The 26,044-nt window shown below is 41.5% G+C and overlaps 1 pseudogene; it reads left to right on the forward strand.

The window, feature by feature from the left end:
* Window positions 1–17,890: 17,890 nt before the first annotated feature.
* Window positions 17,891–17,988, forward strand: LOC149753739 (small nucleolar RNA R71; annotated as a pseudogene).
* Window positions 17,989–26,044: the final 8,056 nt, after the last annotated feature.

The raw sequence follows: 26,044 nt of genomic DNA on the forward strand, positions 1-26,044 counted from the left end.
ACAGAACGATGAATTTTAGACCCTGTTACCGAGTCGACTCCAGAAGGTTACGAGTCGACTCCGACGTTTGGCGAGTCGACTCCTATTTATGTTCGAGTCGACTCCCAGAGGAAAGCAGTCTGAAAGACAGAGAACCAATCTTGGAAACCCTATGAACAAGTCGACTCCAAGAGTTCTAGAGTCGACCCCCAAGTCAGCCGAGTCGACTCCAACAAAGCGTGAGTCGACTCCGAGGCAGATCAGTTCAATAAACAGAGAATCGATTTTTCGGACTCTGAGAGCGAGTCGTCTCCCGAAGATCTCGAATCGCCTCTCAAGAGAGCCGAGTTGAATCCAAGAATACCCGAGTCGACTCGAGGAAGAAAAACAGAAAGATGGGATTCTGGAATCCTGAGAACGAGCCGACTCCTAAGTGCCCGAGTCATCTCCAGATGTTGGCGAGTCGACTCGAGGTTTGATCCGAGTCGATTTCTGGACGGGATAAGCACTTTAATTCAAATCCTGAACAACGGGCGAGTCGTCTCCAGTAAAGCATGAGTCAACTCCAGCAACAGCCGAGTCGACTCCAGATCGCATGAGTCAACTCCGATCCCAACGGATATATTGTCAGGATGTGCAGACTGGACAGAACGACTCCAAATCACTCTCTAACGGCTAATTTTTGAATAGAACCACTTAAATAGCTAGAGTGAACAATAGTAGACAATAGGAGAGCTATTCCATCTAAGCATTAAAGCATTTCAACCACCAAGAGCTTCCGTTGAGTAAATCCAAGAAAAAGAAGGAAGAAGTGCATTCAACTCAAATCTGAAAGTGCTTCCTTCGCATTCAAGGCTCTACTACTGTCCTCCATCATTCGGCACATTCAAGAGGAGACTCAGAAAATGAGAAGCCCCCACTTTCTTATCTGAAATCTGTTTGTGGGCTTCTAACTCTACTTTGCTTATATTATTCTCACACTTGCTTTTTTAGAAGCTTTCTTTGTGAACTCCCAACCTTTGTTTTTCTTACTTGATTCAATCAGGGGATTGAATCAAGAATTGTAAGGTTTGTTGGTGAGCCAAAGATAAAACCAACGGTGTAAGGTTGTGGTTGGTGAACCGAGAAAAATCAACTGGGTTTGATTATGAACCCGCCAAAACAATCGGATGGTTCTAGTCAGTGAGCCTATGAAAACTGACCGAGTTCGTTGTGATCTCGTGAAAACAACAAGTTGGGTTGTGAGCTTGTAAAACAATAGGCTGTAATCCTAGGGATTATAGTGAACTCCCAAGTGCGGCTTGGGGAGTGGACGTAGGAGCAAGAGTCATTGGCTCCGAACCACTATAAACTTTTCTGTGTTTGTATTGGTTGTTATCTCTTTCTCTCTCTTCACTCACTGCATCTAGTGAACTAACTAATTTGCTTGCAATAGATTTAGTTAATTACTCATTATATTTTTAATTGATCAATATTTAATTAAAATCCAATTCACCCCCCTCTTGGGTTGTCTTGTTGGGCAACAACAAGTTATGTAAGCGCCCTAGAATAGATAATATCACGGATGTCTACTGATGCAAAAATAAAATTGTTCTCCCAAGTGCAGGAGAATCACACAAGTAGTAAAATCTCGGGAGTCCGAGATCGAATCCTCAGGGAACGAAATATATATTAGATTATTTAATATAATTTTAGATTAATTAATTCAATAAATTCGTGGATTAAGATGGTGTTTTGATTTTCAGAAATTAAAAACAAAGAATGATATGCAACTAAACAAAGTTCAATGAAATAAAGATGGTAGGGATCTGGAATCCCCCTTAATGATATTGCATCCAAGAAATAAACTTTATGATTTTTGATTAAAAATGAATGGTAGGATAGATCTAATCATGGTATATGTTTCATGAACATATGAACTCAATTTCTAAGCATTCATCGTGCTTTCTACGTCTACGACGAATCAAATACTAAAGCAATCCATATATCAATAATCATAATCCATTAAAGAGCTATCTACGAAATAACTATGCATGGATCAAAAACATATCAGTAAATATGATTCATTGAAGGCAAAAGTTTAGAGTTTACTTCAAAGAGCAATACATCAAAGGTTCCTCCATCTCCCTCCTAAGAAATCAGCCACCCATTTTAAAAATTAGTCCCCCTTTCATTTTCCTCTTTTCCTTTCTTTCTTTTTCTTTTCGGAAACAGGGGAGGCCCTGTTTCCTCTCTCTGTTTTTTTCTTTGAATGGGGACTGAGGCAGCCTCTGTTTTTCTTCTCTTTTAAACTGTCACGACCCCCGCCCCGTTCCCGGCGGGCCGCCGCGACGGTCCTAGGGTGCGGGTAGGCATAAGGCCACCAGCCACCGCGTAGAACCCTACTACCTATCAATCATCAATAAATCTTGAAAACTTTGGCATGATGCATGCACAAAATGATCACTTTTCCTATAGTGACCTGTCAGGATTATCTCAATACATACAACACACTACCTGTCAGAGCAGCAATCACATAATCCGTCACATAATGAACCTGGATAATATATATCAATACATTATCTCAGGCATATAACTCATATGTATAAAATCTGGTTCCCATTCCATCCATGGTCAAACCCATATCCACAACAGGATCTATGACTGTAACTATATACTATATACAACAGAAGGTTTATAATACACCAAAAGGGTATAAACCTCTATCTACATTATACTATACTATACTATGGAGCGGCACAGCTAGCAGGCAATCTCTAACCCTGCTCTTCTCTATACAATACCTGCCCTGCAATCAAAAACACCAAACTGGGGAGTGAGTATATAAATACTCAGTGAGTGGAGTAGAGAGTACTATGCACATGAGACAGAATATAATCATGGCTCGAGATGAAATCTCAAGATCAATAACAACATGAACATGAACTCAACATAGAGAATATAGAGTAAATCATCAATATCACCACAATCAATATCAACTCATCTGAAGCATATATGGAATAATCAAGTAAACATATATGCTACTCATGAATATGCTCAACAGATCATAATGCTGGAACATACAAATCAGGTGTCAATATGCTGAAATCATCACTAGACAGCTGTCGGGAGGTGGGTTTTACGCCCCAGGCGAACCAGCAACAACTCCCTACTGTCACATGCATATGCAGGATAAGACACCATATCGATAATGTAAATGCTAGACAGCTGTCGGAAGGTGGGTTTTACGCCCCAGGCGAACCAGCAACAACTCCCTACTGTCACATGCATATGCAGGATAAGACACCACACTAATCATGTAAATGCTGGCCAGTATCCAGAACAGAAATCCATCTCACATCTACATACTAAACGGCACCTCGCGGGAATTCTACATCCGCGGAAAGCCATACTGCACCTCGCGGGATCTTACTATGCCCGGCGGCAAGCAGAATATAAGTCGTAGGACCGGCCGATCCTACGCCTAGGGCCGTGTCCCCCCAAGGAAGGAACTGGGCTCCGCCCACCCAGAAGGCTACTATGTGCACAAAGGCCGATGTTCAACCCCATCGACTATAGGTGTCCTGCAGATACTGTCAAGCCATGCATGAATGCCATAATGCACCCTCCCAATACTCTACTAAAAATGAGTATAATCAAGACTACCACTCACTTGATCATGACCCAATCATAAACTAACATCAGGGTTAGGAGTGAGGGGTCAAGGGTGTGCAATGCAACTCAATATACCACTGAAATGGGCTCTACAAATCTTTGAAATAGAGGAAATGAAATCAATTTACAAAAGAAGTCATTTCACAATTCAGATCCAATTTAATTACTCATAAAGGAGTATAATCAAGGCTACCACTCACAAGTCTTTGAAATGGAGGAAATGAAATCAATTTACAAAAGAAGTTATTTCACAATTTGGAACCAATTTAATTACTCATAAAAGAGTATAATCAAGCTACGACTCACAAGTCTTTAAAATAGAGGAAATAAAATCAATTTACAAAAGAAATCATTTCACAATTCGGAATCAATTTGATTACTCATCAACCTCTCGTAATTCCTCTCAATGTTCCCTCAAATGCATGTACAGAATAATCAAGCATGGAGAATCAAGATTATAGAGGAATCAACTACAATATCAATCAATATGCTCAAGTGGAATCAATTCACACTTGGCGACATTCATGAAAATGAATTAAGGATGCTCATGGTGCAAAGTACATGACTCCCACTCACCTGTCAATCTGGCACAGCCTCGATACGCCTTTAGAATTTTACAGTAGGCAGCAGGGGACTTCTTCCTCTTGTTCCCTAGCTTCTTGCCCAACTGTGACATGCATTTACAATACATTTAGTTTTGTATCAAGGGCTATAATCTACGTGCCAATTATAACATAGGGAACTTTAATTGATTCAACTTCCCTGTTCCCTAAATCTTTTCTTTTCTTTCTTTTTTTCTTTTTCTATTAAATAACTCATCATTTATGTATACCAGGGATTCCCTTGCATGAGTACAAGGTCCCTTTTAGCTTGATCTAGGCTTAATACTCTATTATAGCATGAAATTCCCTATTTTCCACCCGGATAAACAGTAACCCGGACCGACAGCCGGTTACTTCATCCCGGGTTTGATCCACTTTTCAGACTCCAAATTTGATGAAATTTTTACCTAACATTCTACACTCATAGAGGATTCCAAAGAGATAACATGCATCGCTATCGGAGGTCGTTTGACCCCCTAAATAATTCGCCGAAGTTGGGACTTCGACACAGTTTTTCCGTAGTGCCGGAAAAATTTGTCAAAATCCGATTCTTCCTCTTTTAACCGCCTCTACAACCCATATCCGACCTCTCTAGACTATATCCACCCTTTGTATAGCCTAATGTCATCAAAAGACTAGATAGGAATGGATATTTACCTTTTTCTTTTTGGAAATCGAAGTCCTTGCGTAGAGGGGAAGGAGATCTACGTTTTTCCCTTCAGCTGGAAGTGCAACCGGGATCCCTTTCCCTCTCGAATCCCCTTCCTCTTCTTCTTTCTTCTTCTTCTTCTTCTCTTTTTCTTTCTTTCTTTCCTCTCTGTTTCACGCCTGAGACTCCCTCTCTCTCGGTTTCATTCCACCGACAGCACAACCCTCTAATTAAATCACATCAAAACACTATTCACCCTTTGTTTAATATTATTAAATTCCCATTTTGCCCTTGCCACTTCGATATATCTGCAATTATGCCATTATCTTTTGATTCCTTCCTATTTTGCCCCTAACACTTCAACGCATCTACTATTATGCCATTAACTTTTGATTCCTTCCAATTTTACCCCTTATATTAATTTTAAAGGACTATTCTATCCCTTTTTATAAAAAAAATTTTGGGGTTGTTACATCCTCCCCCCCTTATATTAAATTCGTCCTCGAATTTAAAAGGGTAAATTACCTGATTACTCAAAGGGGTGACTGTATCTGCTCTTCATATTCTGCTCGGTGTGGTATTGAGAATCAAATAAATTGGGAGTGTTTTACCTTCTATCTCTACCACATAGGTAGGATATACATACTTCGCTTCTATACTATCCCCTACAGGTGTACTAATAGCTAAGGGGATATGCATTAATATCTTATCCTTAGCTAACTTTTTAGCAAAATAAGGGTACACAAATAAATGGGTAGCTCCACAATCAAACAACACTCTAGCTTTAATCTTATCAATGAGGAGCATACATGTCACAGCTGCATTCGATGCCTGTGCCTCTTGTGGATTTACCGTGAACACCCTTCCTTGCCCTCTACCTACTGGAGCTGATGGCTGAGATGGTCCAGCATTCTGCTGTGACACTGGTGTCTGACCTCTGCCTCTGCCTACAGGCCCCCTACTACTAGGCCTGTCCATCTGTACAGAAGAGTAGGATGTTAAAGGCACAAACTGCTGGGTGGCACCCTGCGGGCATTCTCTGACAAAATGACCCAGCTGTCCACATCTGTAGCACACTCCCTGACCCATTCTGCATCTGCCAGGGTGCTGCTTCCCACATATGCTACATACTGGCCATGATTGGAACCTAGATTCAGTTCTGGCCATAGTGACTGGAGGATGAGGTACTGATGGTAGAAAAGTATCTTGTGATTGACCTCTTTCCCTCCATTTCCTCTTACGTGGGGCAGGTGGAGCTGAGCGTACAGACTGCTCCGTCGGGCCCTCCGAGAGATCTACTCCCTCAGATCTATTTCTACTGCTTTGCTCCTTCCCCACACTCATTTTCCTCTGTTCTCTTTCATCCCTTTCCTCTTTGTTTCTGATCTCCCACTGTTTTGCTTTATCAATCAGCTTAGACAAGGTGGGGACCTCTACTGCCAGTACTGCATTATAAAGCGGGAAAATCAGACCTCGTCTGAACCTTTCTATCCTGGCAGCTTCAGTGGGGATGATGTAAGGAGCATACTTCCCCAATCTAGTGAACTCACGAGCGTACTCAGATACGCTCATTCCGGGCATCTGCTTCAGCCTCTCAAACTGAAGAGCCCGATTCTCTCTCTCAGCCGGAGACAAGAACTCATCCATCACTGCTTGCCTGAACTCTTCCCAGGTTGGAGGATTCCTACTGTACAATCTGTCCTCCACTTGTCTCTGGTACCAGTCCCAGGCATCTTCCTTCATTGTAAGCCCTACAAGTTCTATAGCTCTTGCATCAGAACAGGGCAATCTCCGTATCATCTTTTCAGTCTCCTCCAGGAATCTCTGAGGATCTTCACCTTCTTCCCCCTTAAACTCCGGGGTTCTGAGCCTCAGAAACTCCTGTACAGTAATCCCCTCATCATCTAGAGCCCGCCTGGCCAAACTTCTTGGCACGGGTACAGGAGGTGGGATAGATACTACTGACGGGGCAGGAGGTTTCCCCCGAGCAATCTGCTCCCTCAGAGCCTGATTCTCCGCCAGTAACTGTTCCATTAATGCATCTCTACTTCCTACCTCTCCTTGATCATCAACCCTCCGTCTATCAGCAGGAGGAGATTTTTCTCTTTGGGGCTCGACATGTGCGGAACCCGCATCCAATGCTATATCTGGCTCCATCCTCCTTCCAGGACGAGCAGATTCTCTCCTTGGAGGTATTTTTTATATGTCTCTAAAAGAGTTAAAAAGAGAGGGCAGTCGTTACACACTGAGTCATAATATATTTTACTGAATTGTAAATGACTCATAAATTAACATACAGAAAAACCTTATGCTCCATAGTATAATCCTATACTTAATCCTGACTCACCCTATTGCTCTGACAGGACTCTTCTTAACCTTTGCTCTGATACCAAGCTTTGTCACGACCCCCGCCCCGTTCCCGGCGGGCCGCCGCGACGGTCCTAGGGTGTGGGTAGGCATAAGGCCACCAGCCACCGCGTAGAACCCTACTACCTATCAATCATCAATAAATCTTGAAAACTTTGGCATGATGCATGCACAAAATGATCACTTTTCCTATAGTGACCTGTCAGGATTATCTCAATACATACAACACACTACCTGTCAGAGCAGCAATCACATAATCCGTCACATAATGAACCTGGATAATATATATCAATACATTATCTCAGGCATATAACTCATATGTATAAAAATCTGGTTCCCATTCCATCCATGGTCAAACCCATATCCACAACAGGATCTATGACTGTAACTATATACTATATACAACAGAAGGTTTATAATACACCAAAAGGGTATAAACCTCTATCTACATTATACTATACTATACTATGGAGCGGCACAGCTAGCAGGCAATCTCTAACCCTGCTCTTCTCTATACAATACCTGCCCTGCAATCAAAAATACCAAACTGGGGAGTGAGTATATAAATACTCAGTGAGTGGAGTAGAGAGTACTATGCACATGAGACAGAATATAATCATGGCTCGAGATGAAATCTCAAGATCAATAACAACATGAACATGAACTCAACATAGAGAATATAGAGTAAATCATCAATATCACCACAATCAATATCAACTCATCTGAAGCATATATGGAATAATCAAGTAAACATATATGCTACTCATGAATATGCTCAACAGATCATAATGCTGGAACATACAAATCAGGTGTCAATATGCTGAAATCATCACTAGACAGCTGTCGGGAGGTGGGTTTTACGCCCCAGGCGAACCAGCAACAACTCCCTACTGTCACATGCATATGCAGGATAAGACACCATATCGATAATGTAAATGCTAGACAGCTGTCGGAAGGTGGGTTTTACGCCCCAGGCGAACCAGCAACAACTCCCTACTGTCACATGCATATGCAGGATAAGACACCACACTAATCATGTAAATGCTGGCCAGTATCCAGAACAGAAATCCATCTCACATCTACATACTAAACGGCACCTCGCGGGAATTCTACATCCGCGGAAAGCCATACTGCACCTCGCGGGGTCTTACTATGCCCGGCGGCAAGCAGAATATAAGTCGTAGGACCGGCCGATCCTACGCCTAGGGCCGTGTCCCCCCTAGGAAGGGACTGGGCTCCGCCCACCCAGAAGGCTACTATGTGCACAAAGGCCGATGTTCAACCCCATCGACTATAGGTGTCCTGCAGATACTGTCAAGCCATGCATGAATGCCATAATGCACCCTCCCAATACTCTACTAAAAATGAGTATAATCAAGACTACCACTCACTTGATCATGACCCAATCATAAACTAACATCAGGGTTAGGAGTGAGGGGTCAAGGGTGTGCAATGCAACTCAATATACCACTGAAATGGGCTCTACAAATCTTTGAAATAGAGGAAATGAAATCAATTTACAAAAGAAGTCATTTCACAATTCAGATCCAATTTAATTACTCATAAAGGAGTATAATCAAGGCTACCACTCACAAGTCTTTGAAATGGAGGAAATGAAATCAATTTACAAAAGAAGTTATTTCACAATTTGGAACCAATTTAATTACTCATAAAAGAGTATAATCAAGCTACGACTCACAAGTCTTTAAAATAGAGGAAATAAAATCAATTTACAAAAGAAATCATTTCACAATTCGGAATCAATTTGATTACTCATCAACCTCTCGTAATTCCTCTCAATGTTCCCTCAAATGCATGTACAGAATAATCAAGCATGGAGAATCAAGATTATAGAGGAATCTACTACAATATCAATCAATATGCTCAAGTGGAATCAATTCACACTTGGCGACATTCATGAAAATGAATTAAGGATGCTCATGGTGCAAAGTACATGACTCCCACTCACCTGTCAATCTGGCACAGCCTCGATACGCCTCTAGAATTTTACAGTAGGCAGCAGGGGACTTCTTCCTCTTGTTCCCTAGCTTCTTGCCCAACTGTGACATGCATTTACAATACATTTAGTTTTGTATCAAGGGCTATAATCTACGTGCCAATTATAACATAGGGAACTTTAATTGATTCAACTCTCCTGTTCCCTAAATCTTTTCTTTTCTTTCTTTTTTTCTTTTTCTATTAAATAACTCATCATTTATGTATACCAGGGATTCCCTTGCATGAGTACAAGGTCCCTTTTAGCTTGATCTAGGCTTAATACTCTATTATAGCATGAAATCCCCTATTTTCCACCGGATGAACAGTAACCCGGACCGACAGCCGGTTACTTCATCCCGGGTTTGATCCACTTTTCAGACTCCAAATTTGATGAAATTTTTACCTAACATTCTACACTCATAGAGAATTCCAAAGAGATAACATGCATCACTATCGAAGGTCGTTTGACCCCCTAAATAATTCGCCGAAGTTGGGACTTCGACACAGTTTTTCCGTAGTGCCGGAAAAATTTGTCAAAATCCGATTCTTCCTCTTTTAACCGCCTCTACAACCCATATCCGACCCCTCTAGACTATATCCACCCTTTGTATAGCCTAATGTCATCAAAAGACTAGATAGGGATGGATATTTACCTTTTTCTTTTTGGAAATCGAAGTCCTTGCGTAGAGGGGAAGGAGATCTACGTTTTTCCCTTCAGCTGGAAGTGCAATCGGGATCCCTTTCCCTCTCGAATCCCCTTCCTCTTCTTCTTTCTTCTTCTTCTTCTTCTCTTTTTCTTTCTTTCTTTCCTCTCTGTTTCACGCCTGAGACTCCCTCTCTCTCGGTTTCATTCCACCGACAGCACAACCCTCTAATTAAATCACATCAAAACACTATTCACCCTTTGTTTAATATTATTAAATTCCCATTTTGCCCTTGCCACTTCGATATATCTGCAATTATGCCATTATCTTTTGATTCCTTCCTATTTTGCCCCTAACACTTCAACGCATCTACTATTATGCCATTAACTTTTGATTCCTTCCAATTTTACCCCTTATATTAATTTTAAAGGACTATTCTATCCCTTTTTATAAAAAAAATTTTGGGGTTGTTACATAAACCCCCCGAGAGCCTCCCTTCCCTTCCCAGCCGAGAGGGACATGCGGTGGAGATGGCCGGATGAGATGAAATCCCGGGAGAAGGGGATGGACGTGGACGGCTAGAGATGCTCGCGGACGGAAGGATGAAGCTATGGATCCGGAAGAAGTGGATGGATGCGAACGGGAGATGATCACTGATGCTGAGATCACGGGATGCCGGGATCTTCGGACGCGGACGTGGCGGATGGGTGCGAGGAGGATCGTTAGGACGCACGGACGCGGGTGATGCCTCGCAGGATGCTGGAAACTCGGACGATTTGCTGGATGATCACCAAGCTGGAGATGAATCTTGGACTCAAGAGGCCTGGACGGATGGAGCTTGATCGTTGGAGCTGGGACGCGTGGACTGCGAGGAAGACGGAAGCCGCGGACGTGAACAGATGCTGAGATACGGGATGCCGACCTACACGCGGACGGATGAAGCTGAAGCGCGTGAGAGGATGCTTCACGGGCGCCGGGAGCTGATAGCAGAAGCTTGGGATCTCAGGACGTTGGGAGGTTGGGTGGTCGTTCGAAGCATACATCCCGGCTGAGAGCTGGATCTCCGGACGCGTGAAGGAAGCTGATCACAGACGTGGCATGCTGGGATGAGGTGCGAACGAGGCGTGCGCTCGTGAGGAACTCGGACGTGGACGCTTAGATGAAGTCGGATGGAGCTTGGATGCAGACATGGAAGCTTCACAGGCAGATCACGATCACGGAGCTGGGAGGCGCTGTGAACCGAAATCACGGGTGATGAACCTGAGACGCTGGCGCTGAGATCACGGAACTGGGAGCTTAATATGAGATGGTGGATGGATGAACTCGGGCTCGCGAGCGAAGCGGACTCATATGCAGAGAAGATGGACTCGAAATGCTGGCCGCAGGATGAGATTTGGGTGCTGGGAGGTTGCACGAACGTGATGAGAGATCACACGCTAGGCTCGTAGAAGACTGAAGCTGCAATGAAGTGGACAGCTGATCTTGACCTCCTTCTAGTGTGCAACTGGGGTTGACACAAGCGGTTGGCTGATCACCTGCAGTGATGCATATTTTTAGACCCAATGTGCATTTTAGCTTGATTTCTGATCACCTGCACCCTACAAAAATATAATATTAATACAGCACTTCTATAATCATTTGTTAGCAATAATACTAATTTGAGTGATGTGTAGATTGCACTTTTGTGCTCTCATCACACCCCCCAACTAGCTTATTGCTAGTCTCTAGCAATTAACGAGCAGATAATAAAATGAGAGTGCAAAAGGTGTTGGTTGATCCTTTGATGTTTTATTAGAACTAATTGCATAAAATTAAGATAAGTACTCACTTTCGTAGGAATCACGATTGCACTTAGCACGTGCAACAAGCTGTTAAACCCCTAGGTTACCCTAGTGGACGAGTGTTGTCTCGTGAGGGTTTTCAGGGATGTTACCCACAAACATCATGAATTATATGACATGAGATTCTAATAAAAATAAACCCTAAGCTAATACACATGTAATTAATTGACATATATTTTCAAGTATGGCAACCGTCAAAGCAAGGAATATAAAAGTGTAGTCTGCATCAAATCATATGACTTTCTCAGAGTACTAATACCTCCACCACAACAGAGCACCGCCTGAGTTTTAGGTGCACTACTCAAATCCACAAATGTTTTCTACACTTTATTAGAACCTGATCCATCAAATTTTCAGAATATCACTTGTTGACTAAATTTGTCAAGAATGGTTCGCATATAAAGAAAGAGCTATCAATCTCAACTAAACAACCCGGGTACACAGAGGTCCAATACAATGGAGTCAAACCAGCCATTACCACATGTCACTAGGTTCAGCCTAACCAACTCATTCATGCTTATTTTTATTTCATTTTTTTTTTTCAATACACATGACAACTACAGCTATCCAACCCCATTAGGCTCTAGTAAGGTCCATGTAGCGAGCTTTCAGTCAATGACCCCCGATCCAGTTGGCTCAAGACATTAGGTGAAACACCCCTCGGACTTAATTACTCGAACCAGACTACGCCACGAGGCCAGACTTGTCATCATAAGTTTTTTTTTTTTTTGAATAATAATTATGCAAGAAAAGAAATGATAGACTGAACCATATAAATATTTTTATTATATATGTGACTGCATCGTGACTATAGGTCAACCAAAGTCGGATCATAAGGCACCTAAGTAATCTAGTCGGGATATTCAACCTCTATCTTTATGTGAAAACCAAATCCTGAATCTTATGGTACGAACAAGGATACTCATACTTCTTTTATGGATAAGGCTAACAAAAATGCAGTTAACAAATATGAACTCCTGAGGCCTTCCTATTGTCATTAAGTACACGTGTGGAGATCTAATAATAGGTCTCTAATCAGTCATAGTATGCATGTGTTCCTTGCCTTAATAGTTGTACACACTCAATATGAAAATACATGTGCATTTGCTCAGAAAAGAAAGTAATAGAATAAATCAAATACAAAAAACAAGTTTTTTTTTTTTTTTTGTCAAAATATTTCCCTCCCCCCAACTTAAACATTGCATTGTCCTCAATGTAAAAAAATGCAAGAAAACTATATATGAGAGACAATAGAGAAAATAATAGAGAGAAGAAGAATACCTTGAGCTGTTGATTTTCAGAAAAGAAGACCTACAAAATAAGAAGAAAACTAGAAATAAAAGAAAAAAATAATAATTCTAACTAATATACACATACCTTGGCCTTCATGTTCAGTCATAAGAAGGCTCCCCTAAGAAAAAGGAGTCCTCTTCATCTGCAAAATTTTCAAGAAAAGGTTTTAATCTGTGTCCATTAACCTTAAAAATTTTGCCATCCTGTGGATTCTCAATTTCAATTGCCCCGTGTGGAAAAACAGTTTTTACAATGAAAGGACCTGTCCATCTTGATCGTAACTTTCCAGAAAACAGATGTAAGCGAGAGTCATACAAAAGAACTTTTTGTGCAGGCTCAAAAGATTTTCTTAGAATTGAGTTATCATGCCTAATTTTCATTCGTTCTTTACAAAGTCTAGTATTGTCATACGCATCCCGACGAATTTCATTCAATTCACTTAATTGTAATTTTCTAGCGAAACCAGCATCTGACAGTTCAAAGTTTAATTTTCTAATGGCCCAATATGATTTATGCTCTATTTCAACAGGTAGATGACATGCTTTTCCATAGACTAGCCGATACGGGAACATACCAAGAATAGTTTTATAAGCAGTACGGTAAGCCCACAATGCATCAGAAAGTTTTAAAGACCAGTCTTTGCGTGATGGATTCACCGTTTTCTCTAAAATTCGTTTAATCTCCCGATTGGCTAGCTCTACTTGGCCACTAGTCTGCGGGTGATAAGGAGTTGCAATTCTATGAGTGACACCGTACTTTCGTAATAGGATCTCAAAAGGCTTATTACAGAAATGTTTTCCCCCATCACTAATTATAACCTTGGGCATCCCAAATCGTGAAAAAATATTTTCTTTTAGAAATTTCAAAACAGGTTTGTGATCATTAGTTCTACAGGCAACAGCTTCTACCCATTTTGACACATACTCAACACCAACTAAAATATACTCATATCCAAAAGACGGTGGGAATGGGCCCATAAAATCGATGCTCCACATGTCAAAAATTTCAATAGCAGTAATGGGCTGAAGAGGCATCATTTGCCTACGAGTTAGACTTCCAACACGTTGACATGGGTCACATGTCCTACAGAACTCGTGGGCATCTTTAAATAGTGTAGGCCAATAAAAACCACATTGCAACACCTTAGCTGCCGTTTTCTTAGATGCAAAGTGTCCTCCACAAGCACTGGCATGACAAAAAGAGAGTACACTTTGTATCTCATGTTCCGGAATGCATCTTCTAAAGATTTGATCATTGCAATACTTGAACAAATAAGGAGCATCATAATAATAATTTCTTACTTCACGCAAGAAATTATTCTTATCATTCGATCCCCAATGCTCCGGCATCCGGTTAGTGACAAGAAAGTTTACAATATCAGCATACCATGGCATAGTAGAAAGTGCAAACAATTGCTCTTCAGGGAACGAGTCCTTGATGGGCAACTGTGGCACCGAGTTATTAAAAACTAGCCGTGATAAATGGTCAGCAACAACATTCTCTACTCCCTTTTTATCTTTGATAGTGATGTCAAATTCTTGGAGTAGAAGTATCCATCGTATTAAGCGTGGTTTAGCCTCTTTCTTATCCAGTAAATATTTTAGCGCTGCATGATCCGTAAAGATAACAATAGGAGCACCAAGGATATAAGAGCGAAATTTGTCTAATGCAAATACTACTGCAAGCAATTCCTTTTCGGTGGTGGTGTAATTCATTTGAGCATCATTTAAAGTTTTGCTTGCATAGTAAATGACATATGGCTTATTATCCTTGCGTTGTCCTAGGACAGCTCCTATCGCATAGTCACTAGCATCACACATGATCTCAAAAGGTAATGACCAATCGGGTGGTCGCACGATGGGTGCAGTGCTAAGCATAGACTTCAACTTTTCGAATGCCTCTTGACAGGTTTCAGTCCAATTGAACGGTGTATCAAGGGATAGGAGGTTACATAATGGTCGGGCTATGACACTAAAGTCCTTGATGAACCTCCTATAAAATCCGGCATGACCCAAAAATGATCTAACATCTCTAACCATCTTGGGTGCAGGTAGCTTGGCGATTAAGTCAATCTTAGCTCTATCAACTTCCATGCCCTTCGATGAAACAATATGTCCTAGGACAATTCCCTTTGGCACCATGAAGTGGCATTTCTCCCAATTCAGTATCAGGTTCTTTTCTATACACCGAGCTAAGACAGCTTGTAAATGTAGTAAACAATCATCAAAAGAATCGCCAAAAATAGAAAAATCATCCATGAACACTTCCAAAAACTTCTCGTTCATGTCTTCAAAAATACTGAGCATGCATCTTTGAAATGTTGCAGGTGCATTACATAACCCGAACGGCATCTGACGGAAAGCGAATGTACCAAAAGGACAAGTGAAAGTAGTCTTCTCTTGATCTTCTGGTGAAATCTCGATTTGGTAGTATCCGGAATAGCCATCGAGAAAACAATAAAAATTATGTCCTGCAACTCTTTCCAAAACTTGGTCTAGGAAGGGTAAGGGAAAGTGATCTTTCCTAGTGACCAAATTCAATTTTCGATAGTCAACACACATGCGCCAACTCGTGGGGACACGAGTCGGGACTAACTCACCCTGCTCATTTTTGACTACCGTCAGACCTGCTTTTTTGGGCACGACTTGAGTAGGACTTACCCACTTGCTATCGGAAATTGGGTAAATAATACCCACGTCAAGCAACTTGAGGACTTCTGCTTTAACCACATCTCTCATCATAGGATTCAACCTGCGTTGCATTTGCCTTGTGGTTTTGGCATTGTCCTCCAAATATATCCGGTGCGTGCAAATTAAAGGGCTAATCCCCTTCAAGTCTGCAATAGACCACCCTAAAGCTCCTCTATGATTCTTTAGAACACCAAGTAATTTTCTTTCTTGGGCATGATCAAGATCAGATGAGATGATTATAGGAAAAGTGTCATCGGATCCAAGAAAGGCATACTTGAGTTCCTTCGGTAAAGGTTTCAACTCGAGCTTAGGTGCTTGTTCATGGGATGGTACTATCTTTGCTCCTCGAGATGGCAAATATTCAAATTCCTCTATTCTTGGTCTCCACCCATTGACCATCATGACATCCAAGTTATCTAAAATAGGTGGGACCGTATCATCAGCAGTACCTTCAGAACACCAATCTATCAAACCATTGTCGGCCGATTCAGTAAATATTTCTTTTAACAAATATTCTTCCGCAATGGTTTCAACCCATTCAACTTCTTTACTTTCTTCATGATCACTGGGTTGTTTACCTATACTAAAGACGTTCAGTTCCAAGGTCATATTTCCAAAAGAAAGTTTCATGACACCATTCCTACAATTGATCAATGCATTAGAAGTTGCAAGGAATGGGCGTCCTAAGATGACCGGAATCTGAGATGGTGAATTGGAAGCCGGATGTGTTTCCAATATGATAAAATCAACAGGAAAATAGAACTTGTCTACTTGGACCAACACATCTTCGATAATCCCTCTAGGAACCTTCACTGACCTGTCAGCTAATTGTAAGGTCACAGTTGTTGGCTTCAACTCACCCAAACCGAGTTGCTCATATACCGTATATGGCAACAAATTCACACTTGCTCCTAAATCTAGCAATGCTCGCTCAATCCTAAAATTGCCAATGATGCACGAGATAGTTGGGCAACCTGGATCCTTATATTTAGGAAGAATGTTATGCTGTAAAATTGCACTCACATTTTCAGCCAGAAATGCCTTCTTCTTGACATTTAAACGACGCTTGACAGTGCACAAATCTTTTAAAAATTTTGCATAGGAAGGCACTTGTTTTATTGCATCAAGAAGAGGTACATTGATTTTTACTTGCTTAAAAAGCTCAAGAATTTCAGAGTTTGGTTCAAGCTTTTGCAAGGGCTTTAATCTTTGTGGAAATGGTGCAGGAAAAGGACATTCAATTTTTTCAGTAGATGTTGGTGCTTCAGTTTCTTCATTATCCTTTTCTTTTGTCTTGGGAGGGTCAGAATCCAGTATGACTTGTGTTTGTTCTGGGACTGGTCGGTCAATAATCTTTCCACTTCGCAAAGTTATTATACTCTTTGCTTGCTCTTTATGCGAAGTTGAAGATGATGCATTACTACCGCCATAGACTTGAGGATTAGGTTGTGGTTGAGCTGGTAGCTTACCTTTCTCTTGAGCACTTAAAACAGTGGTCAGCGTTGTCAGTTGATTTCTTAATTCATCATTGATTTTGGCTTGACCTTGCATGAAAGATTGCAAAGTTTCTTCGAGACTGGATTTTTGAGGGGGTGGGTGTGCATAATGAGGTTGCGGAGGTGGAGGAGTTGGGTTATATACTTGTTGAGGTTGGTCATTCCTCCACCTGAAATTTGGATGGTTCTTCCATCCAGGGTTGTAAGTACCCGAAAAAGGATTATTGAAAGATTTTTGATAGGTATTCATAACATTGGCCTGATCGTGCAAGACTTCCTTGAATGCGGGTATTGTGGGGCAATCAGTGATGAGATGGCCAGGCATCTCGCAAATCCTACAACACTCGCTGTTATGTTCTACGGTCTTGACGGGTTCAATCCTTCTAAGTTCAATTTCCTCTACCTTCCTAGTAAGGGCTGCCATTTTAGCTTGAATATCATCCTGAGTATTAAGGTTGTAAAGGCCCCCGTGTGGAATGCTAGTAGTCTTAGGCAAAGGTTTATTCACTCTATCCCCTGTATCCCATAATTGTGCAGTCTCTGCGAGAGAGTCTAAATAGTCCCATGCCTCATCGGGTTGCTTTTCCAGAAATAGACCATTGCACATAGTCTCTATAAATTGTTTCAACTGTGGGGACAACCCTTCGTAAAAGAAACTAATGGTTCTCCATGTTTCAAACCCATGATGAGGACAAGAGAGAAGCAAATCTTTAAATCTCTCCCAGCATTCATAAAATGTTTCATGGTCTTTTTGCTGGAAATTACTAATGTGCCTTTTCAAAAAGTTAGTCCTTTGTGCGGAAAAGAATTTTTTCAAGAATTCTCTTTGCATATCATGCCATGTTCCTAACGATTTTGGTCTCAAGGAGTTCAGCCATGTTTTGGCTTTATCCTTCAAGGAAAAAGGAAACAAGGTTAATTTAAGGACATCTTCCGATACATTTGGCACTCTAAATGTGATACTAATTTCCTCAAAATTCTTAAGATGAAGATAAGGGTTCTCGGATTCCATTCCATGATACTTTGGCAGCAATTGAATTACTCCTGGTTTGATTTCAAAGTGTCCTACATTTTCAGGAATAATCATGCATGAAGGTTGACTAGTCCTAGTGGGATGTAAGTATTGTCGAAGTGTCATAACTGGGGGTCTACCTTCATTACCATGGTGACTTCCTACATCATCAGCCATCTCACCAGATCTGAGATTTTGCGAAAAAGTTTCAATAATGTGATCTAAGGAATTGTCAAAAGGTTGTCGACTCAGACGTCCAGTGTTGTCCCTATTCCAACCTAGCATACAAAATTTCAGAGTTTATTTATTTGTTTGTTTTTTTTTTTGTTTTTTTTGTTTTTTTAATGATTACCCTTGATCTTTTCTTAAAGTTCTTATCAATTTTCAAGTAGCAACAAGGGTTAATGAGATATGATGATAATAAAATTTTGATTCACAGAAAATTCAAAGCAGACAGCAGCAAAGTTTATATTACTTTAATGGTCGTAAAAGTATCCGAATATCAATCAGACCATTCAGATGAAAGAAACATGTGTCCTACAGCAGCCGACGAAATTTGAGTGCAATCAGACGGTGGATTACTCAGATATCAGAGTTTGATGCAGACTGTGCAGGAAATAAAAACAGCAGAATTTTTTTTTTTTTTGAAAGAAAAAGACTAAATAATAAGATACTGATTAAATCTAAAATTATACTAATAAATCAGCCGTTCCCCGGCAACGGCGCCAAAAACTTGATGCAAAAATAAAATTGTTCTCCCAAGTGCAGGAGAATCGCACAAGTAGTAAAATCTCGGGAGTCCGAGGTCGAATCCTCAGGAAACGAAATATATATTAGATTATTTAATATAATTTTAGATTAATTAATTCAATAAATTCGTGGATTAAGATGGTGTTTTGATTTTCAGAAATTAAAAACAAAGAATGATATGCAACTAAACAAAGTTCAATGAAATAAAGATGGTAGGGATCTGGAATCCCCCTTAATGATATTGCATCCAAGAAATAAACTCTATGGTTTTTGATTAAAAATGAATGGTAGGATAGATCTAATCATGGTATATGTTTCATGAACATATGAACTCAATTTCTAAGCATTCATCGTGCTTTCTACGTCTACGACGAATCAAATACTAAAGCAATCCATATATCAATAATCATAATCCATTAAAGAGCTATCTACGAAATAACTATGCATGGATCAAAAACATATCAGTAAATATGATTCATGGAAGGCAAAAGTTTAGAGTTTACTTCAAAGAGCAATACATCAAAGGTTCCTCCATCTCCCTCCTAAGAAATCAGCCACCCATTTTAAAAATTAGTCCCCCTTTCATTTTCCTCTTTTCCTTTCTTTTTCTTTTCGAAAACAGGGGAGGCCCTGTTTCCTCTCTCTGTTTTTTTCTTTGAATGGGGACTGAGGCAGCCTCTGTTTTTCTTCTCTTTTAAACCCCCCGAGAGCCTCCCTTCCCTTCCCAGCCGAGAGGGACATGCGGTGGAGATGGCCGGATGAGATGAAATCCTGGGAGAAGGGGATGGACGTGGACGGCTAGAGATGCTCGCGGACGGAAGGATGAAGCTGTGGATCCGGAAGAAGTGGATGGATGCGAACGGGAGATGATCGCTGATGCTGAGATCACGGGATGCCGGGATCTTCGGACGCGGACGTGGCGGATGGGTGCGAGGAGGATCGTTAGGACGCACGGACGCGGGTGATGCCTCGCAGGATGCTGGAAACTCGGACGATTTGCTGGATGATCACCAAGCTGGAGATGAATCTTGGACTCAAGAGGCCTGGACGGATGGAGCTTGATCGTTGGAGCTGGGACGCGTGGACTGCGAGGAAGACGGAAGCCGCAGACGTGAACAGATGCTGAGATACGGGATGCCGACCTACACGCGGACGGATGAAGCTGAAGCGCGTGAGAGGATGCTTCACGGGCGCCGGGAGCTGATAGCAGAAGCTTGGGATCTCAGGACGTTGGGAGGTTGGGTGGTCATTCGAAGCATACATCCCGGCTGAGAGCTGGATCTCCGGACGCGTGAAGGAAGCTGATCACGGACGTGGCATGCTGGGATGAGGTGCGGACGAGGCGTGCGCTCGTGAGGAACTCGGACGTGGACGCTTAGATGAAGTCGGATGGAGCTTGGATGCAGACATGGAAGCTTCACGGGCGGATCACGATCACGGAGCTGGGAGGCGCTGTGAACCGAAATCACGGGTGATGAACCTGAGACGCTGGCGCTGAGATCACGGAACTGGGAGCTTGATATGACATGGTGGATGGATGAACTTGGGCTCGCGGGCGAAGCGGACTCATATGCAGAGAAGATGGACTCGAAATGCTGGCCGCAGGATGAGATTTGGGTGCTGGGAGGTTGCACGGACGCGATGAGAGATCACACGCTGGGCTCGTAGAAGACTGAAGCTGCAATGAAGTGGACAGCTGATCTTGACCTCCTTCTAGTGTGCAACTGGGGTTGACACAAGCGGTTGGCTGATCACCTGCAGTGATGCATATTTTTGGACCCAATGTGCATTTTAGCTTAATTTCCGATCACCTGCACCCTACAAAAATATAATATTAATACAGCACTTCTATAATCATTTGTTAGCAATAATACTAATTTGAGTGATGTGTAGATTGCACTTTTGTGCTCTCATCATCTACCTTTGGTATCATAGATTAGGTCATATTAACAAGAACAGGATGAACAGGTTAAGTAAAGAGGAATTCCTCGATGTTAATGATTGTAAATCATTGACAACCTGTGAATCATGCCTTCTTGGTAAAATGACCAAATCACCTTTTACTGGATAAGGTGAATGAGCCAGTGATTTATTGACCCTTGTACATTTTGATGTATGTGGGCCAATGAGTACAAATGCTAGAGGTGGATATTCATATTTCATTACGTTTACAGACGATTTTTCTAGATATGGTTATGTCTCTTTAATGAGACATAAATCTGAATCATTTGAAATGTTCAAATTATATCGTAATGAAGTAAAAAAATAAACTGGAAAGAGTATTAAAACTCTTCGATCAGATCGAGGAGGTGAATACCTCTCCAGTGAGTTTTTGACATATCTAGGAGAGAATGGGATTCTTTCCTAATGGACTCTTCCTGGTACACCGCAATATAATGGTGTGTCAAAAAGGAGAAATCGAACTCTATTAGGCATGGTTCGATCCATGATGGGGTTTGTTGATTTGCCCATATTCTTTTGGGGATATGCATTTGAGTCAGCCTGTTATATACTTAATAAGGTTTCAAGTAAATCTGTGAATAAAACACCACATGAGATGTGGATGGGACGGAAATCGGTACTCTCTCACCTTAGAATTTGGGGGTGTCCGGCATACGTCAAATGTTTGAAGACAGACAAACTTGAACATAAGTCTGATAAATATTTCTTTGTTGGTTACCCTAAATAAACTAAAGGATATTACTTCTACTTTGCTGAAGAACAAAAGTTGTTCGTAAGCAATAGAGCAATTTTCTTAGAGAAGTAATTACTTGGTGAAGGAACAAATAGCTCTAATGTTGAGCTTAGAGAAATACAATTTGTAGAAGATCCGACACCATCTACTGAACCAATTGAGTCGGATTTGATTAGATCAGATCCAGAACCCATATTAGATGCACCATTAAGGTGATCGGGTAGAGTACCATGTCAGCCGGATAGATACTACGGTTTTTTGGTCCGAGACGGAAATCCTATCGAACTTGATGAAAACAATGAGGATCCGATCATATATATGGATTCAATGCAGAGGTATGACTCTGATAAATGGCTTGGAGCCATACAATCCGAAATGGAATCCATGAAGGTCAATGATGTATGGACATTAGTTGACCCACCCAAAGGGATTAAACCCATAGGGTGTAAGTGGATATTCAAAAGAAAATGGAGTGCAGACAGAAAGGTAGACCTATAAAATCCGTCTGGTTGCCAAGGGATATCGTCAATGTTATGGTATTGATAAGTGCTAAATAATACATAGATTAACCTCTTTCTCATAGCACTTATCACTATTTTAATTCACATATTTTGTAAATTTAACCATAAAAGATGTGTTTCCTTGCATGATTGTATTTTAATAAATTATTAGAGATAATTTAAGTTTGATTTGATTATATATTGTCGAGCCTAATATATACAGGTCAAGTCAAACCCAATTGGATGATGCCTAAACCCACACTGCACTATTTTACAAGTCCACATCCAATCGAGTTCAACCTCTTGTTCATGTTCCAACCTTCTTTCCCAAAATCTCCCACGTTGCACTGTTTGAGCCCGTATCATGTCTATGGATTAGTCTTCATCCCAGTGGAAATCAGCCATTCAAGTCATCCCATCATCCATGAATTAACTCCCCTGCTTTACATCTCTTCCACGCGTCTCTCTTCTAACTCCTCCACATCCTTCCCAGCTCCCGTGTCCCACGAACAAAACCAAGACATCAGCCGAATCTAGACTCGCCTTATCTATGGATTCACCCCAGCATCCAAGCCAATCGACAACCCACTCCTTCCAGCCGAATCCAAACCTCCACGTCCTTCCCAGCTCCCATGTTCCCCAACATTCATCTAGAACCGAATCTAGATTAGAACATCAACATCCCCTATTTCTCCGCATCCTTTTTCCGTCCGCGATCGCATCCATCATCCAGCTGCTCAACCGCATGCATCCCGGCATTCCGGATTGACGACAAGCCAATCTCCTCCGGATTACGTCCACGAACAGATCCAAGCTTCATCCCTTCCGCTAGTTCCCAAGGTTATCCTCTCACATCTTCCTCTGCTTTGGAACCAAGTCCCAGATCCCATCTTTTCCATGATCAACTCCAAGAACAAACTTCCTCTTCTTCTGGATCGATCTCACGTTCATTCCGTTTGTAACCGTCCTTATCCCAAAGCCAGTCCCATGCTCCATCCCACGATTAACCTCTTCAATCTCCCTCCGCGTTGTAACCATGTCACCTTCTTCCCAGATTTCCTCTCAGCCGCTTCCCAAATCGAGATCCTCACAATCTTCTTCCGGATTCCTCTCTCCCACGATCGTAATCCAGTCATCCGCAGCCTTCCTCCCAGCTCACGAATCTGTCCGAGTTCATCCTTATCCCACGACCAGCCAGGATTCAACGTCATCCTCCCGGGCTTCACGGATCAGCAGACTCGGCATCCATCTCCTCTTCATCACGGATCAGAGCCTCCATCTTCCACGGATGGGTCCCAGTTCGTTCCCAGCCATCCGCATCCTGATAAGTGCTGATTAATCTATAATTGAATATTCTTTTTTCAGCACTTATCAATGTTCTTAAACGGATAACTACTTATTTTACCATAAAATTGAACAATCTTTGAAATAAATTTAGTATATGGTAAGAAGTAAATAATTCACATGTTCCCGCCTTCCGAGCGTACCAGCTGACACATCTCAGTTCAATAACAGTGGATTTTAGCCCAATGCCCAGCTGCCATGCATGCACCCAACTTCAGACAACTTCCGGAATAGAGATTCCCACTCTCACTTCATCACAAAGAAAAGGAACTTTTCCTGAAATTACTATTCATGCTGAAATCACTGTTCATATGAATAGTGTTCCGTGAAAACACTGTTCATATGAACAGTGTTACGAAAAATAAACTCATTTCACTGTTCTTCTTCTTCCTCCCGCAGTGCATCACGACCGTCCATCTTCCACGGTGTCCTCCCATCGATCCTGCGGCCAGCCCCTCTTCCCAGTCGTCCGTGATCAACGATCCAGCGCATCCAGTAGCACGCCTCCGACCCAGCAATCTCCCAATGCCCATCAAGTCGTGATCGGCTCCTCCCAGCTCCATTCCATCGATCCCACGGCCAGCTCCTCTTCTCCCGTCCGTATTCAGCTTCCATGGATCAAGCTTCCACGAGTAATGCATCCAAGGATTCCCGCTTCCAATTCGGCACACAAAGAAGGAAATCCCAGCATCCGTTTCTCCTTCCGTCGATCCCACAGCACCCGTTCCACAACGCATCTCAGCCTCCCATCTCATCTTCTTCCGTCCGCACGTCAACCTCCCAGAATCCCAGCGGCCAGCTCTATTGATCCGGCCATCTGCAATCAGTCCGGCGCTCCACGGATCACGCCTTTCTCCCGAGATCCGGCCATTCTCCCACGGATTGACCCCCTTCATCCTCTTCGTTCGCGATCTGCCCTCCAGCATCATGCCCGAGAATCAGCAGCCCGTGATCCATTCTCCCTTCCCAAATGAGCACCCCGGACGATCCTCTCCACGCGATCCATCATTGGCTTCAAGGTGGAGTCTATATAAGGAGGAGGGTGGCCATCGGCTGAAGGGAAGAGAGGGGGATGCTCTGTTTTGAAAGGGAAGAAAGAAAGAAAATGAAAAACAGGGAGTGCTCTGTTTTGAAGAGAAAGAAAGAATAAAAAAAAGAATAGAGGGAGGCTGGGAGCGGATCAATTAGCGAAAGGGGGGAAGGACTTGAGGCGGATGGCGTGGAGCATCTCAGCAAACCGACTAAAGTCGCCGAGCATCATGAGTGGCTGAACCCTGGTTTAGGGGTTTGATGAAGTCGTGGATGAGTATTTATGTTGCATTTCTTTGATTTTTAGCATTGTAAGACAGTTGCATATTTAATAAAATTATGATCTTGAAATGTCTTGTTTAATTTGTGTAAGATGTTTATCTTGTAGAAAGCCTTTGCATGAATTAATCTAGTTTATCGAAATCGAATCCAATACCTATGGTTTGGAGGAGATTGTTATGCAACTACCAGATTTATCTTTGAGAAATTAATCATCAGAGAATCATGCTAAATAGGACAGACCATGCCTATCCTTAGAGAAGATGGTTTGTATCAGGCTTAGATGACTCATACTGTGGGTTAGATTTCAACTTTTTGTATGATTGCCCTAACTTGTAGTTAAAAGCAATCAGATCATACACGCATCTAAGTCATTGAAAGCATCACACTTACGAATCCATCGGTGGATTCTAACCCTAAACATCTCTTTCCATAAAATATTTTTACTGTTGCATTCATCCTACTTTTTAGTTCTTATTAATCGATAACTTAAAATTCTTTTTTTTACTCTAGCTTAAGCCCTTTGAACTAATTATTTAATTAAAAAAAATAACTTGTCTCCAATCCCTGTGGATCGACATCCGTAATCACTATCCTACAGGATATGTGCTATTGCGTGGTTTACTTTTGAAATTGAAAGAACCGATCAATTTTTAGCGCCATTGCCGGAGATTGCTAGCATAGTTGTTTTTCTTTTCATTTAAAAAAAAACTTTCAAAAAAATAATAATATATATATCTAAAATAAAATAAAAATATTTTCTATTTTTGTTACTTTTCTTATCTCCTTTTTCTCTCTTACTAATTTTTGATTTTTCTTTTGAAATTATTTAAGCAGGAATCGAAGAGAAAATCTAGGACGATCAAAAAAGGAACTGCTGGAAAAGGAATGCTGTAGAGGTTTGCTTAAAAAAAAAAAATTATTGGGGAAATTTCTTTTGGTAACCTCTAAACCTTTCTTGTTTAAATTGATTCCCAACTAGCTTGAAATTTTGTGGTGATTGTTTGATTTTAATTTTAGCAAAAGTGTGAATGCATGTTCGATACACATACACCAATTAATCCAAACTTAGTAAGGGCAATCACCCCAACAAGATAAGAGCCGAATTTCATCACCGGACTCTTGCTCAACTTAGGTGAACTCAATCTCACATAGTGTCAGCTTAATTAAAATCAATCAGACGTTGGCCCCTAGGGACATTCGAGCTCAATAGGACGAAGAT

This window comes from Phoenix dactylifera, chromosome 4 (assembly GCF_051530095.1).
Source record: "Phoenix dactylifera cultivar Ajwa chromosome 4, Ajwa_hap1_PhDact_Kaust_v1.1, whole genome shotgun sequence".
Lineage (NCBI taxonomy): Eukaryota > Viridiplantae > Streptophyta > Magnoliopsida > Arecales > Arecaceae > Phoenix > Phoenix dactylifera.